Below are 15564 nucleotides of genomic sequence, written 5' to 3' on the forward strand. Positions count from 1 at the left end.
GTCGTATGGCAGCATACTCCATGGCCAGTAAATTTTGATGATTCCATCCAGCCGAAATGTCCATATACCTCCTGAACCCAGATAATTTGCACGCATAAATGAAAAGGTCCCGCCCTATCCGTGTATTTAAAGCTCGATGACATGCGGATGATGTGTGTAAGTGAACATATATTGTGTGTTGATAAAACGTCTAACCTGCACATCTTGCCAGCCCGCAGGCAGAAATTTTTCATTTAGGCCCCCTGTGGGCCTGGTCAGGTTGAGCCGAAAAATTTTTCAGGCAGGCCGGGCCATAAAATTACGGCCCGCACAGACCTCTGTATGTAGGCTATTTTGGTTAATTATTTTTTACGTTTTTAAACTGGTTTTAAAGTAGTGATTTTAAATTTATTTTTTAATAAAAATTAATTTATTAAAATTATTTACAATCTTGATTATTTCTTTCGTATCAGCTGATCACTTGTTCAGTGCGCCACCTGTAGTTCCAAAAATCCCGAATAATACCAATAATAAGTACTTATAATCTTAATTTATTTTCGCATATCATTCCATAATTTTTAATTCCCACAACTATCTATTGCATATCGTCTTGCCAAGACAAGATGTGGTAGTTTTAAAGAATTTTTGTAAATGTGGTTACGCATGGCCCCGAATTTACTGGATAATTATAATTGAAAAATAAAAAAAAACAATTGGCATGGATGGCTTTTTTTTTTTTTTTTTTTTACACAAGGACAACTTTTTCAGGAGTGGAAATGAATCAGCCAAAAAAAACGACCATCTGGGGCAGAATTCAGAAAGCGAGAAAAATTGAAAGAGCAGGATGAAAAGAAAAGCAGCGAAGTCTTGAAACAATGGCTGTCATCAACTTTCCAGCATGGAAATTCTGAAATTCAGTCACAAGAACAAGATTTTATTGAAGATACTCAAGAAAATGAAGTTGTAATGGAAGAATGCAATGAGGAAGTTTCAGAAGCTGCGCAATATCTGTTGTGACCTTACTGCTGATCAGGGTGGATTATGCCAGGGCCTGGGTGGGTGGTTATTGTCCGGCTCATCATCGCATTGTCCGGGAAGTTTACCGGCGCTGCGTGCTGTGACGACCTGTGTCTTTCGATGTCTTGACGTCTGGAGGTATGCGCGGCGTGCGCATGTGTGGAGTGGGTGCGCGTGTCATCTCGGGGACACTTGTTGCTGCTCTGGTTGATTGTTCCAACGCATGCATCTTTATTTTGAAAGGCTTGGAATGGGGGACTCGCGCTGCTGAGCCTTGAGGTATGTTTGCTGTTATGTGTTGTTTAGAATCCTCAAAGGGCTCATGCTGTTTAGAATCTTTACTTAACGTTAGATCCTTATATTCTCTGCAGTGAGGCGTTTTGGTTGTCTTGGCAACTGTCTACAACCGTGAACGCCTCGCTGCAGCCTGAGCTCTGCCTTTATTTCGCTTGTTTGGATGTTACCTACTTTTCATGTATTTGCTTATTTAAAGTTCTTGTGTTATGTTCCTGAACTATGATATTTTTTAATAAATACTTTATTGAGAATTTGATCATGTAGTTAATTACATCATTTCTATGTAATTAACTACATGATCAAATTCAAAACATCTTTAAGGTCAGTTTTAGAGACTCTTGTTCTCAATCCACCTACTGACTTATCTATCATAAGTCAGACTAAGAGTCCACACACTGAGAGTCAACAGATTGCCAAGACCATGGACTCGGTGGATTTATCTGGTCTTCAGGCTATTCCAGGTTTAGCTCAGCGGCTTCAACAACAACAACAAGGTTTAGATCTGTTAGCGGCAACTGTAGAACGTTTAGCGAATTGTCAGGATTCTTCTTCTGCTGCAACCAGTTCCTCATTTATAGTGAATGCTGCTTCAAATTCTATAACGCCTATTTCTATGCCTCCTCCGCCCAGATATGCTGATGATGTAAGACAGTGTCGAGGATTTTTGAATTTGTTTCATGAGATTTGCCTTGCAACCTAGTCAATTTTGTTCGGATCAAATCAAGACAACATACATTATGTCTTTGTTGGATGGCAGAGCTTTAGCTTGGGCATCTTCCTTGTGGGAGAGAGGAGATCCATTACTGGGAGATTTACAATTATTTGTTCGTACTTTTAGACAGATTTTTGATGAACCAGCACGTCAATCTACAGCTGCTACTGAGATTTTAAATTTAAAACAAGGTTCTCGTCCTTTAGTGGACTATGTAGTGGAATTTAGAACTTTAGCTACAGAATTGGGTTGGCGAGAGGACAGCTTACGCAGCATTTTCTTAGGATTATCTTCTCGCTTAAAAGATGAATTGGCTAGGAATCTTCCTGATAATTTGGAAGAATTGATTGATCTCACGGGACGAATCGATCGGCGCATTCAACAAAGACTTCGTGAAATTAAACCTTTTAGGAAGCAAGTTTCATTGGCTCCTTCCTTTTCTCGTCCAGTGCTTCCATCCACTGAGAATTCTACTGTTCGAGCTGAGGAACAAATGCAATTAGGACGAAGTTCTCTTACTCCTGAAGAAAGAAGAAGACGTCATTCTTTGGGTCTTTATTTTTATTGTGGGAGTAAAGATCATATGTTAGCACAATGTAAAGAGAAGCCGGGAAACACTCAAGTCTAGGAATTTCAGGGGAGCTGTTCCTAGGCTGCACTACTTCTGCTCCTCTACTTATACTTCCAATAACTTTGGAAAAAGTTGGAGAAAATGAAGATTCTTTTCCAACTCAGGCATTTGTAGAATCTGGATCTGGAAGAAATTTTATTTTAATAGATGTTAAAAAAAAAATTGCAGATTCCTTGATACATCATATGCCACCCATTTGAATATCCTCTATTTATGGAACTCCATTGCCTGGTATTATAACACATAAGACTGTTCCAGTGACTTTACGTACTGGAATATTACATAAGGAGAAAATTTCTTTTTACATTTTGGAAAAATCCATTCATCCAGTAGTTCTAGGATTACCTTGGCTACAAAGACATTCACCATCTATCTCTTGGGATACTTTACAAATAACTGCTTGGAGCAAAACATGTTTTAATACTTGTTTGCTTGAAAGACCTCAAGTAAATATTCAGTTTTGTAATACTTCATGGACTTTACCCTCACAGTATATGGACTTCGCTGATGTATTTTCGAAAGAAAGGGCAGATATTCTTCCGAAACATAGAATTTTTTATTGTGCTATAGATCTACTTCCTGGTACCATTCCTCCTCGTGGAAAAGTATATCCGTTATCTCTACCTGAGACACAAGCAATGTCTAAATATATACAAGAAAATCTGGACAAGGGGTTTATTCGTCCATCTACATCTCCAGCAGGAGCTGGTTTTTTTTCTTTGTGGCAAAAAAAGATGGATCTCTTCGACCTTGTATTGACTATTGTGGACTCAATTCAATTACCCGAAAGGACAGATATCCTTTACCTTTAATTTCTGAACTTTTGGATCGTTTACAAGGAGCTAAGATTTTTACTAAGCTTGATTTAAGAGGAGCTTATAACTTAGTTAGAATCAAACCGGGTGATGAATGGAAGACAGCTTTTAATACTCGAGATGGACATTATGAATATTTAGTAATGCCATTTGGATTATGTAATGCTCCAGCAGTATTTCAGAATCTTATGAATGAAATATTGAGAGATTTACTTCATTCTTCAGTGATAGTTTATTTAGATGACGTACTTGTTTATTCAAAAGAGATTAATAAACATCGTTTCCATGTACGTCAAGTTTTGCAAAGACTTCGTGAACATCATCTATATGCTAAATTAGAAAAATGTCTTTTCGAAAAGGAATCTTTGCTTTTTTTTGGGATATATAGTTTCCACTACTGGTATTCACATGGATCCTGAAAAGGTATCTGCTATCCGAGATTGGCCTCAACCATTGGGTCTTAAAGCCCTTCAACGTTTTTTGGGATTTGCTAATTTTTATTGCAGTTTTATCCCTCATTATTCTTTACGTGTGGCACCATTAACAGCTTTGACAAAGAAGGGAGCCAATGTTAAGGATTGGTCATCAGAGACTATCAAAGCATTTCAAGATCTAAAACAAGAATTTTCCTAGCGTGTAGCCAGATGGACTCAGAACAAGTGGGTATAGTGTGCTCATGCTAGCAGTTGGAGACGGATCTGACGTCAGCACGGGTACATATACCCCCACAGGAAGTGCAGCAATTCAGTAATTTCCGTCTCCAAAGCAGTTTGGAGCTACCTCACGCTCGCTGAGCGTTCTTCCAAATTCTAACGACTAAATTTATTTATTTATTTATTTAAATTCTTTTAATATACCGATGCTCAAGACCAGGTCTTATCGTACCGGTTTACAATGAACTAGGGGGAAAAAACCAGTTAACAATGGAAGCAAGAAATTACATTATAACAGGGAATGTGGAACTTGGTTGTTAGAGAAAAGGATAGGTTAAACAATTTCTAACTGGAGAACAAAGCAAATAAACAGAAACGTAAGTGCTTACATGGTAAGCATTATATACAAAATTACATCGTGTGTAATATTAGGCAAGTTATATTAAAGTGCAGTTAGCCGAGAAACGGTTCCTTTTTTGAGTTGCTGAAGGAGGATGCAACCGCGGGGTGTGTAACTGTGGGGGTGATCCTGCGGTTTCTTCAGGGGTATGCTTGGGCGAATTCATAGACGACATCTCCTAAAGACGAGCCCCGCACTCCTGCGGTGATACCAGTCTGTCCCTCCCCCAGTTGAGTTTCCCGAGGTGATTTCCGTGGTCCCTCGGAGGTAAGTGCCTCGGTCCGGTGGCCGAATCGCAGCAGGGACCCAGCCCCCGAGTGAGAAGGGCTCGGGCGCGGCTTGGCCCCCGAGCGAGATGAGTTCGGGCGCAGCCTAGAGGCAGCGGGTGCACCTCCTCGAGCGCGGCGGTGAAGGTACTCACCCTCTCCCCCCGCAGCCGGAGACCGCCCGGGTTGCATCCAGGAAGTGCCAGAGACAAGGTAAGGCGTATATCTTTACTGTTGGTCTCCGAGGATCCGAGGAGTAGCAGAGTTTGCCTCTGGGGTGGCCTGTCAAGAGGGTCGCCATTTTGTCTGCCTGCTTGCCATCGCCTTCTACTTGCAGCGTCCCGCCTATTGCTACGCGCACGGCGATAGGCACCCGTTGCTACGCGCACGGCGATAGGCGCACGGCGATAGGCGCACGTTACTACGCACACGGCGATAGGCGCACGTTACTATGCACACGGCGTTAGGCGCACGTTCATAGGCACACGTTCATAGGCGCACATTGTTAGGCGCCCGTTCATAGGCGCACATTGTTAGGCGCACGTTCCTAGGCGCACGTTGCTGAGCGCTGGTTGGCAGGCGCCCGCCTTTCGCGCACAGCTCAGACTCTGACTGAATTCACCGGCGAGATGGAACATAAGAGAGCCCAGGCTTCGGCAGTGCCGGCACCTCCAGAATCAGGCATAAGTCTCTGCTCTGTATGCAACCTCAGGGCCACACAGAACGAGGATGCAGACTCCCTATGTGCCCAATGTGAAGAGGCCCTGGGAGTCCCGGGCCAGGGCCGGTCACAGCCCAGCGTTCTTGCCGGTTCCTCAGGGAACACTCTGGAGCCAGCAAGCAGCGGGGAGCAGCCAGTGAACCAGAGAGGCCTGGTGCCCCTGCGGCCAGATCTGGCTTCGATCTCCTGGGTGGAATTATTCAAGGGGATTCATGCCTTTGTCACGATGCAGTCGACTCCCCGACCGGGTCCATACGTTCTGGATGACCCAGCCCCTGGACCCTCGCGGCCTAGGCGCGGCCGCTCGCCACCTGATAGCCCCAATTATGGGGATTCAGATTGCCTGGAGGAAGAAGATGAGCCCCCCGAGGAGGGAGAGCTTCCCTTGGGGATGGAACCATATCGGACTATGAGGCGCTTCTTTCCCAGAGAGGATCTTCCAGGCCTGATCTCTCAATGCCTGTCTGAATTGGCTCTTCCGGGCCATGATGCCCCAGGGGAACCTAGAGTGAACCCCCTGTTGGAGGGCCTGCGCCAAACTTCTCACCATTTTCCCCTCCTACAATTGGCACAGCAGCTAATCGATCTGGAATGGGCTGCACCGGAGGCCCCATTCAAAGGGGGTCGGGCCTTGGCTGGAATGTACCCCTTAGCCCCGGCAACTAGGGACATGTTGGCGTGCCCTCAGGTAGACGCCATAGCGCAATTGTGAAGCGCACCACCATTCCGGTGGAAGGAGGGACGGCCCTCAAGGATACACATGACCGGCGTATGGACGCCATCCTGACGCAGGCCTTTGAGGTGGCAGCCATGTCCCTACGAATTGCGACCTGCTGGACTGTGGTGACGCTTTCCTGTTTATCCCAGGCTAGGAACAACGCCCCAGGAGAAGAGATGGAATCAGCTCTCTCATTCCTCACTGACGCAGCCTCCGACCTCGTCCGTACGGCAGCCAAGGGAGTGTCATCCTCAGTGGCAGCCAGGAGGCAGCTTTGGCTACGTAACTGGTCGGCCGACTCCTCTTCCAAGACACGTCTCACGAGAATGCCCTTCGAGGGATCTCTCCTGTTCGGCAGCAACCTGGAGAAACTGGCCAATAAATGGGGCGCCTCTTCATTACCTCGTCTACCAGAAGACAGGCCACGGAGGAGGCAGCGCCCGTCTTCTAGAACATCCAGAGGTAGAACCTCTCAGCGCTTCAACCCTTACGGGACTTGCTACCACGCACCTCGGTCGCAGGCCAGGAACCAGTCCTTTCGGACTAAGCACAATAAGAGGGGAACCGGCTCTGGTTCCGGTCCCGGCCGTACCCCACAATGACAATCAGCCGGCCCATCCGGGGGTAGCAGCCATAGGGGGTAGGCTGACCCTCTTCTACCACAGGTGGGTCGAGATTACCTCGGACCAGTGGGTCCTCGCCATCATCCGAGAAGGGTACTACCTGGACTTTCTTCGGCTCCCACCGGACAAGTTTGTGGAATCTCCTTGTTCACCCCTCAAGAGGACGGCACTAGAGGTTACCTTACAGAGGCTTCTATCCCTCAAAGCCATAATTCCAGTGCCTGCGGGGGAGATGAATTCTGGGCATTATTCCATTGATTTCATAGTGCCCAAGAAGGAGGGCACTTTCAGGCCCGTCCTGGACCTCTAGTCGGTCAACCGCCACCTACGGGTGCCCAGCTTTCGCATGGAAACTCTGCGATCTGTCAAAAATTCAGTACAGCCAGGGGAATTTCTCACATCCCTAGATCTGTCAGAAGCCTACCTGCATATCCCAATCCATCGGGATCACCAGCGCTACTTACGCTTCAAAGTCCTGAACCAAACGCTTCCAGTTTCGGGCGTTACCCTTTGGGTTAGCCACAGCGCCGCGGACCTTTACCAAGGTCATAGTAGTAGTGGCAGCGGCCCTCAGGAAGGAGGGGATTCTCGCCCATCCCTACCTGGACGATTGGCTGATCAGGGCAACGTCACCGGAAGAGAGCCACCGGGCAACCAGCCGAGTTATTGCTCTTCTAGAGAGCCTAGGATGGGTAGTAAACTTGAGCAAGAGTTCCCTACAGCCGTCTCAGTCGAGGGAATACCTAGGAGTCCTATTCGACACTCAGGCAGACAGTCAGCCTGACCCCCAAGAGAAGAGCGAAGCTCCAGAATCATCTGCAGGCCCTGCTGCACGCCACCCGGCCCACAGCTTGTGATTACCTGCAAGTCTTTGGCCTTATGGCATCCACTCTGGAGGTGATACCATGGGCACGGGCGCATATGAGACCATTACAACGCGCCCTCCTATCCCGGTGGGGCCCGCGATCACAGACTTACACCGTACACCTACCTCTACCAGCCAGGGTGCGGAATCAGCTACGATGGTGGCTGCAGCAAAGCCACATGAGCCGGGGGTCCAGAATGTCCTCTCCAACCTGGACCCTGCTCACAACAGATGCCAGCCTGAGCGGCTGGGGAGCACATTGCGAAGAACTCACCGCCCAAGGGCGCTGGAACAGAGAAGAGTCGGGATGGAACATCAACCGACTAGAGGCACGGGCAGTCAGGCTAGCGTGCCTGCGATTTGCCCACAGACTTCGACACAGAAGCAGTCAGAGTGGTGTCAGACAACGCCACCACGGTGGCATACATCAACCGACAGGGCGGAACCAGAAGCCAACAGGTATCCCTAGAAAAAATAGCTCCCCTGATGACTTGGGCAGAAGCAAATCTCCAGGACATCTCCGCCGTCCACATCGCCGGGAAGGACAACACCGCGGCAGACTTCCTCAGCAGAGAAAGCCTAAATCCAGGGGACTGGCAGCAGTCACCCACAGCGTTCCAGATGATTGTGAATTGGTGGGGGACCCCGGGCATGGACCTACTAGCGGACAGGTCCAACGCTCAAGTACCCAGATATTTCAGTCGCAGTCGGGATCCTCTGTCCCAGGGGATCGATGCCCTGGTACAGCCATGGCCCCAGGGGATCCTGCTATATGCTTTTCCTCCATGGCCCCTGCTGGGCGCCATTATACACAAGATTCAGAGGCTTAGTTCTTCTAGTGGCCCCGGACTGGCCAAGAAGACCCTGGTACGCAGACATGAGAAGATTACTGGCAGGGACTCCACTACCCCTGCCTCCACACAGAGGCCTGCTGCGGCAAGGTCCCATCCTCCACAAGGATCCGGCTCAATTCTCTCTTACGGTCTGGCCATTGAGAGGGCTAGACTGAAGACACGAGGATACTCAGGGCCGGTAATAGATACACTCCTCAGAGCACGCAAGTTCTCCACATCGCTAACTTACATAAAGATCTGGAGAGTATTTGAAGCTTGGTGCGAAACTCATAGCACCAATCCACATGCTGCTAAGATTCCTATCATTTTGGATTTCCTGCAAGATGGACTTCAGAAGGGTCTGTCTCTCAATTCCATCAAGGTGCAAGTGGCAGCGCTTTCTTGCTACGGTCCACGGAGTGACGGCAACAGCATCACCACACACCCAGACGTCTCACGTTTCCTGAAAGGAGTCAAACACATTCGCCCGCCACTGAAGTGGCCCATACCTCTGTGGAGCCTCAACCTAGTCTTGGACTTTCTAGCGGGACATGCTTTTCATCCACTTCGAGGCCTGTCCCTCCGTTTGTTAACCTTGAAGATGGTGTTCCTGCTGGCTGTATGCTCAGCACGCAGCATCTCAGAGCTACAAGCACTGTCTTGCCGTGATCCGTTTCTCCGAATCACTCCAGAAGCCATCCATCTTCGCACGGTTCCTTCCTTCTTACCCAAAGTAGTCTCACACTTCCACCTCAACCAAACCATATCTTTACCTACCACAGAAGGTTTGAAGAAATCAGAGGAAGGTCGAATTCTACGCCATCTCAACATCGGCAGGCTACTGTCCAGATACCTGGAAGTGTCAGAAGCAGTACGAAAGACGGGACCACCTGTTCATCCTTCACAGCGGGAAGAAGCAAGGGGAAGCGGCCTCATGGGCAACTATCGCCCACTGGGTCAAAGAAGTGATCAAGGCGGCCTACGTAGACGCGGGAAAACCACCACCTCTACAGGTTAAGGCTCACTCTACAAGAGCGCAAGCGGCCTCTTGGGCAGAAACTAGGATGCTGTCGCCTGCAGAGATCTGTAAAGTGGCGACGTGGTCCTCCCTTCATACCTTTTCCAGATTCTACCGTCTGGATGTCCAGGCCAGGGAGGACACCGCATTCGCGAGGGCAATCCTGCACAGACCTCGGGCAGCCTCCCACCCAGTCCAGGAGTAGCTTTTTGTACATCCCACTTGTTCTGAGTCCATCTGGCTACACGCTAGGAAATGTTGAGATTACTTACCTGATAATCTCCTTTTCCTTAGTGTAGACAGATGGACTCGGCATCCCGCCCGGCTGCCAATATTCATGGGGTTTCACAGACTCAAGGTAATCCATGTTTTAGTACATAGGGCATCCACCCTGCCGGGTGTCGACGCCTTCCGCTTGAGAATCCTGGCGGTCTCCAGCTACTATCAATCGGTCAGGGTAATCCTGTTTAATTAATCGATCGGTCGGTACTCATATGTCCATAACGGCTTTTGCAAGGAAGATTACTGAATTGCTGCACTTCCTGTGGGGGTATATGTACCCGTGCTGACGTCAGATCCGTCTCCAACTGCTAGCACGAGCACACTATACCCACTTGTTCTGATTCCATCTGTCTACACTAAGGAAAAGGAGATTATCAGGTAAGTAATCTCAACATTTTGGATGATAGTTGTTTACGCCACCCAGATCCCACCAGACCATTGGTGGTAGAGGTGGATGCTTTCGATCTGGCTGTGGGAGCAGTACTCAGTCAAATATCCAACAAAGGAGTATCATTACCTTGTTCGTATTTTTCCAAAAAAATTTTTTCTTCAGAAAGGAATTATAGTATCGGAGATAAGGATTTATTAGCCATTAAAATGGCTTTTGAAGAATGGAGGCAATGGTTAGAAGGAGCTATACATCAAGTAATAGTGTATACTGATCATAAGAACTTAGAATATTTGTCATGCACAACGTTTGAATCCCCGACAAGCACGATGGTCTTTATTTTTCAGTAGATTTAATTTTTTATTAAAATATCGTCCAGCTACCAAAAATATCAGAGCTGATGCTCTTTCACGCAATTGTGAAATGAAAATTCAGACAATATACCACAATATATTATTGATCCTGCTAAAGTTTTAATTGCAAGTAATAAGATTTCTTTTGATGGTAAGATGGTAGTATCTTCACGATTGCGGAAACAAGTTCTTTCTTGGGCTCATGATTCTTTAACTGCTGGACATCCTGGTAGGCTTCGAACATTAGAGTTGATTTCTCGTTTTTATTGGCGGCCAAATATTAAGTTGGATGTAAGAAGATATGTTGAATCTTGCCCTACTTGTGCTAAACAAAAACCATTGCCAGGATGACCATGGGGATTGTTACAACCTTTACCCATTCCAATAGAACCTTGGACTCACATTTCCACTGATTTTATTGTGGATTTACCTTTATCTGAGGGAAAACAAGTGTTATGGGTTACTGTGGATAGATTTTCCAAGATGGCTCATTTTGTGGCACTTAAGAAACTTCCATCTGCACCAGAATTGGCACAGCTTTTTACTGAACACATCTTTCGGTTACATGCTCTACCGCAACATATAAATTCAGATCGAGGAACGCAGTTCACTGCAAGATTTTGGAAGGCTTTATGTAAAAAATTTAACATCCAGTTGGATTTTACTACTGCATATCACCCCCAAGGAAATGGACAAGTAGAAAGAGTTAATAGATCTTTGAAGACGTATTTGCGGTTATTTATAGGTGAAAGACAGGATAATTGGGTATCCTTGTTACCTTGGGCAGAATTCTCTTACAATCATCACATCCACTCTGCTACTGGATTTTCAACTTTTCAAATTGTTTATGGAAAACAATTAAAACCTCCATTACCTCTCGCATTAATGGTTAATTCACCTGCAGCTCAAATTACTACTCTTCAACTTAAATCAATTTGGGATTCTACACGAGTTAATTTACTTCGGGCTACTTCTATAGCAAAGAAAACAACTGATAAACATCGTAGGATAGCACCTATTTTTCAACCAGGAGAAAAAGTATGGCTTAGTACCCGAAATATACTTCTTAAACTTCCATCGATGCATTTAGCGCCAAGATTTATTGGTCCATTTGCAATTGTGGAGCGGATTGGAATTGTTTCTTATCAACTAAAACTTCCGTCTAATCTTTGGATACATAATGTATTCCATGTTTCACTACTTAAACCATTTATACAATCTAAATTTCATCGTAATTCTTCCGAAAAAATTGGTACATCAGCGGATGCAGATATTATTTATCAAGTGCATGAGATTCTAGTTGTACGCTTTCATCAGCGACGCTGGGAATATTTGATTTCATGGGAAGGATTTGGACCAGAAGAGAATTCGTGGGAACCAGCTTCCAATATATTGGCCAAATCTTCAGCCGCATACTGGCAAACGGTGATCGCAGGACCGAGGTTGGTTAATCTACTTGGAAAAGAAAGGAAGTGTCTTCTTTGGACCTTGTCGCCTCTTCCATTCTGATGTAAAGACTGAATTATCTTTTGTAAGAAATGGATTTAATGACTAGAAGAACATTTCGTTTAGACTGAAGAACACAAATTCTGTTAGTCACAGAAATAACATCCTTACTTTAAAACAAAGAGGAGCCAAACTGGGAAGAATTGATCTGCAGCTAACTAAAATGCTTGATCAAGAAATTGACTGTTAAGATTCCTCCCATAGCTGGAGCTACGGGAGGCCTCTCACCTTTCTCTGTAGGAGACAGTGTGGTCCACGACCAGCCCGCGTCTGGTAGGGCACCTGAGGGTCCAGCTCACCCCTCTTGTTCCTGTCTTCGTCCTGAACTCCACTTGTGCCTTGCTCCAAGTTGCAAGACCTTGCTTTGACCGCTTCGGTCCTGTGCCATCCTGACCTCCGTCCGGCCTGCCGCCTCTGCTGCTCCCTGCGGCAGGTCCAAAAGGGCTGGGAACGCTCGGAGGACCGTTCAGCGACCACCATAGTGTTGTGGTCTCCCGGGGCGTGTAGGTCGGCGGAGTGGCTGAGACTTGGACCGTCTTCACCACTGCAAGGGCACACCTCGCTTCTCTTCCACCTAGAGAGCCCTGGAATGCCAAGTCTCGCGTGCTTGCTCGAGACTGACGCCAGCCATAACATTGACTACTGGAAAAATGTGTTACACAGAGTCGTAGTAGTCATAAAAGCTCTAGCTTCTCGTGGTTTGCCTTTAGAGGTTCAAATGAAATATTTGGTTCGAATAATAATGACAATTATATGATGATGCTGGAAACAATTTCTGCGTTTGATCCATTTTTGGCTTATGACATCAGGAGATTTGGAAATCCAGGTAGTGGACAGACATCGTACCTCTCGTCAACTATTTGTAATGAGTTCATCAAGCTCTTAGCTAAGAAAGTACTGACCCATATTACTGATGAAGCAAAAATCTCAAAATACTATTCCCTTGTTTTGGATTCAACTCCTGATATCTCGCATGTGGATCAGCTGTCATTTATCTTCCTTTGTTAAGGAAAATGGGGAACCTGTTGAAAGATTCATCAAGTTTTTACCTAAGGTTAGTCACAAAGCCCATGAAATGTTTGAAGCTGTAACTAAGACTCTAAAAGATTGCCACCTTGATATTTTGAAATGTTGTGGACAATCATACGACAATGCAGCTAATATGGCTGGTGTTTATTCAGGTCTTCAGGCTAGAATACTTGAAGTTTGTCCTCTTGCATCCTTCATACCCTGTGCAGGACACTTGCTAAATTTAGTGGGTATGCATGCTGTTGATTGTTGCACTGAAGCCACATCATTTTTCAATTTGCTTCAAGAGCCTTATAATTACTTTTCTACATCTCCAGCGAGGTGGGAAGCATTGAAGAAAAATAGCACCCTCACTGCAAAAAGCCTCTCCACTACACTATGGTCGGCAAGATATGATGCCTGTAGGGCACTGAAAGAAGATTGGTTTGCCATCATAGATGCTCTGAAATACCTTGAAAGTGACGAAACCCAAAAATCAGGAACTCGAGCAGAAGCTAGAGGTGTGCTCATCAAGCTGCGAAGACTTGAAACAGCATTCATGGCACAGTTTTGGGGAACTGTGCTGCTCAGATTACACCAAGTGAACAAGTATGTTCAAAACGTGGAAATTGTTCTGGAAGTTGCTGAAGTTCTCCAATCACTAGTAAAGTTCTTGATAGAACTGCAAGAACAGTTTGATTTATATTTATTTATATTTATTTATTTAAGTGTTTTTATATACTGGGATACATTGGGAACATCATCTCTGTTTACAGGTAACTCAAAACAGCAAGGAGCTTTACATAGAACAAGTAACAATGTGTAATAATGGGAAACTGCATTTTGGATAGGTTAACAGCAGGGGGGAGGGAGATTGCAGGGGGGCTAAGGGGGGATAGATACAGAATAGGGAAAGTTAACTGCAGTGGGGGGAGGAATTTACAGGGGAAATATGAGGAAAAAGCTCTCAACATTTCTGAAAAGAAAGTATATGAGCGTGATGAAAAGCGTTTGATTCTCAGGAAACTTCAATCTGATGAGTCACGTGATGGTGAAGTTCATTTAAGCGGATGTGACAACTTCCGAATCAATACATTTCTAATGATAGTTGACAACCTTAAAGCAGAACTTGAGAAAAGGCCAGTTGCTTACAAGCAGGCCGATACAGTAAAGTGGGGCCGCGGTTACCCCACTCCTAACCCGCTTTCTACTCACTTTCCGGCCGCGTTAGCCCTTCCTGTGATACACTATCCCCTTTAACTCATCCTTACCGCCTCTTTAAATCCCCGGGTAACCCCTTCCGCACGCGGCATGTATATTAAATGTAAACGAGCGAATTAGCTATTCCCTCCCATACAGTAATGCGCGCCCCGACTATCGCTATTTTACCCTGCCATTTTGCCCCGCGTTTAACCTGCTAACTTACCACCTACCCTTACCCCTGCGTTAGAGGCAGGGGTAATGGTAGACGGCAAACTTTCCCCCAAAAGGAAACCTCTAAAAACCTAAAATTCCCTCCTCCCGAAGCGACTCGACATTACTTTTTGTTGTTTTCTTACCTTTTGTTGCTTTTCAGCCCCTTCCCTTCTCTGCCGCCCTCCGGAGGGGGCAGCCGGCGGCGAAAGCAGCTCACAGCGGTCGTCGTCCCCGTCCCCCCCCCGCAGGTCCCGGTTCTCCTGGCTCGGCAGCGGCTTGCAGCGTCCGTCCCGTCCCCCGTCCCCCCCCCCCCCCCCCCCGCAGGTCCCAGTTCTCCTGGCTTGGCAACAGCAGCGGCTTGCAGCGTTCCCCCCCCCCGCGCAGGTCCCGGTTCTCCTGGCTCAGCCCGTCTATGCGCTTTCATTGGCCGGAGCGCCCAAATCGACGGGCGCTCCGGCCAACGAAAGAAGGCTTCACTCCGCTCGTGCCGGAGAGGGCACAGAACAGTGGGCTCACGCCGAGCCAGGAGAACCGGGACCTGCTCGGGGGGGGGAAAGAACGTTGCAAGCCGCTGCCGAGCCAGGAGAACCGGGACCTGTGCGGGGGGGGGGGGGGGGGAGGAACGCTGCAAGCCACCGAACCAGGAGAACCGGGTAAGTTGGCACATGTGGAACTGCTTCGGGAGGAGGGGATTTTCGGTTTTTAGGGTTAAAGTTGGGATTCACTTCCTGGTACCTGTCATTTCAAATGACATTTGAAATGACAGGTACCAGTGCACCCAGGATACTGTATAGGTGCTGTATTAAGCGCCTATACAGTAAAATGGGTTGCGCGGGCCTAACGCTTTGCAGACGCGGCTTGCATTTGCAAGCAATTTAAATAGAGTATTGAGCGGTATGTGATCAGAACAGTGCGTGGGGCAAACGAGGGTGCGCCCGGCACTGCCGCACTCTTTGTAACGCGGCCTTACAGTATCGATCTGAAAGAGTTTGGCGAAAGATTTGGTGCTATTACGACATTCTGGTCGCTGACTTCTCCTGAACTTGAAGAAGAGGAAAGAAAA

The 15564-nt window shown here is 46.8% G+C and overlaps 1 protein-coding gene across 1 annotated transcript in view; it reads left to right on the forward strand.

The window, feature by feature from the left end:
* The window catches only part of KNL1 (kinetochore scaffold 1), a 629191-nt gene that overhangs the window by 510515 nt on the left and 103112 nt on the right, over positions 1–15564 (forward strand).

The sequence above is a fragment of the Rhinatrema bivittatum genome, chromosome 4 (assembly GCF_901001135.1).
Source record: "Rhinatrema bivittatum chromosome 4, aRhiBiv1.1, whole genome shotgun sequence".
Taxonomy (NCBI): domain Eukaryota; kingdom Metazoa; phylum Chordata; class Amphibia; order Gymnophiona; family Rhinatrematidae; genus Rhinatrema; species Rhinatrema bivittatum.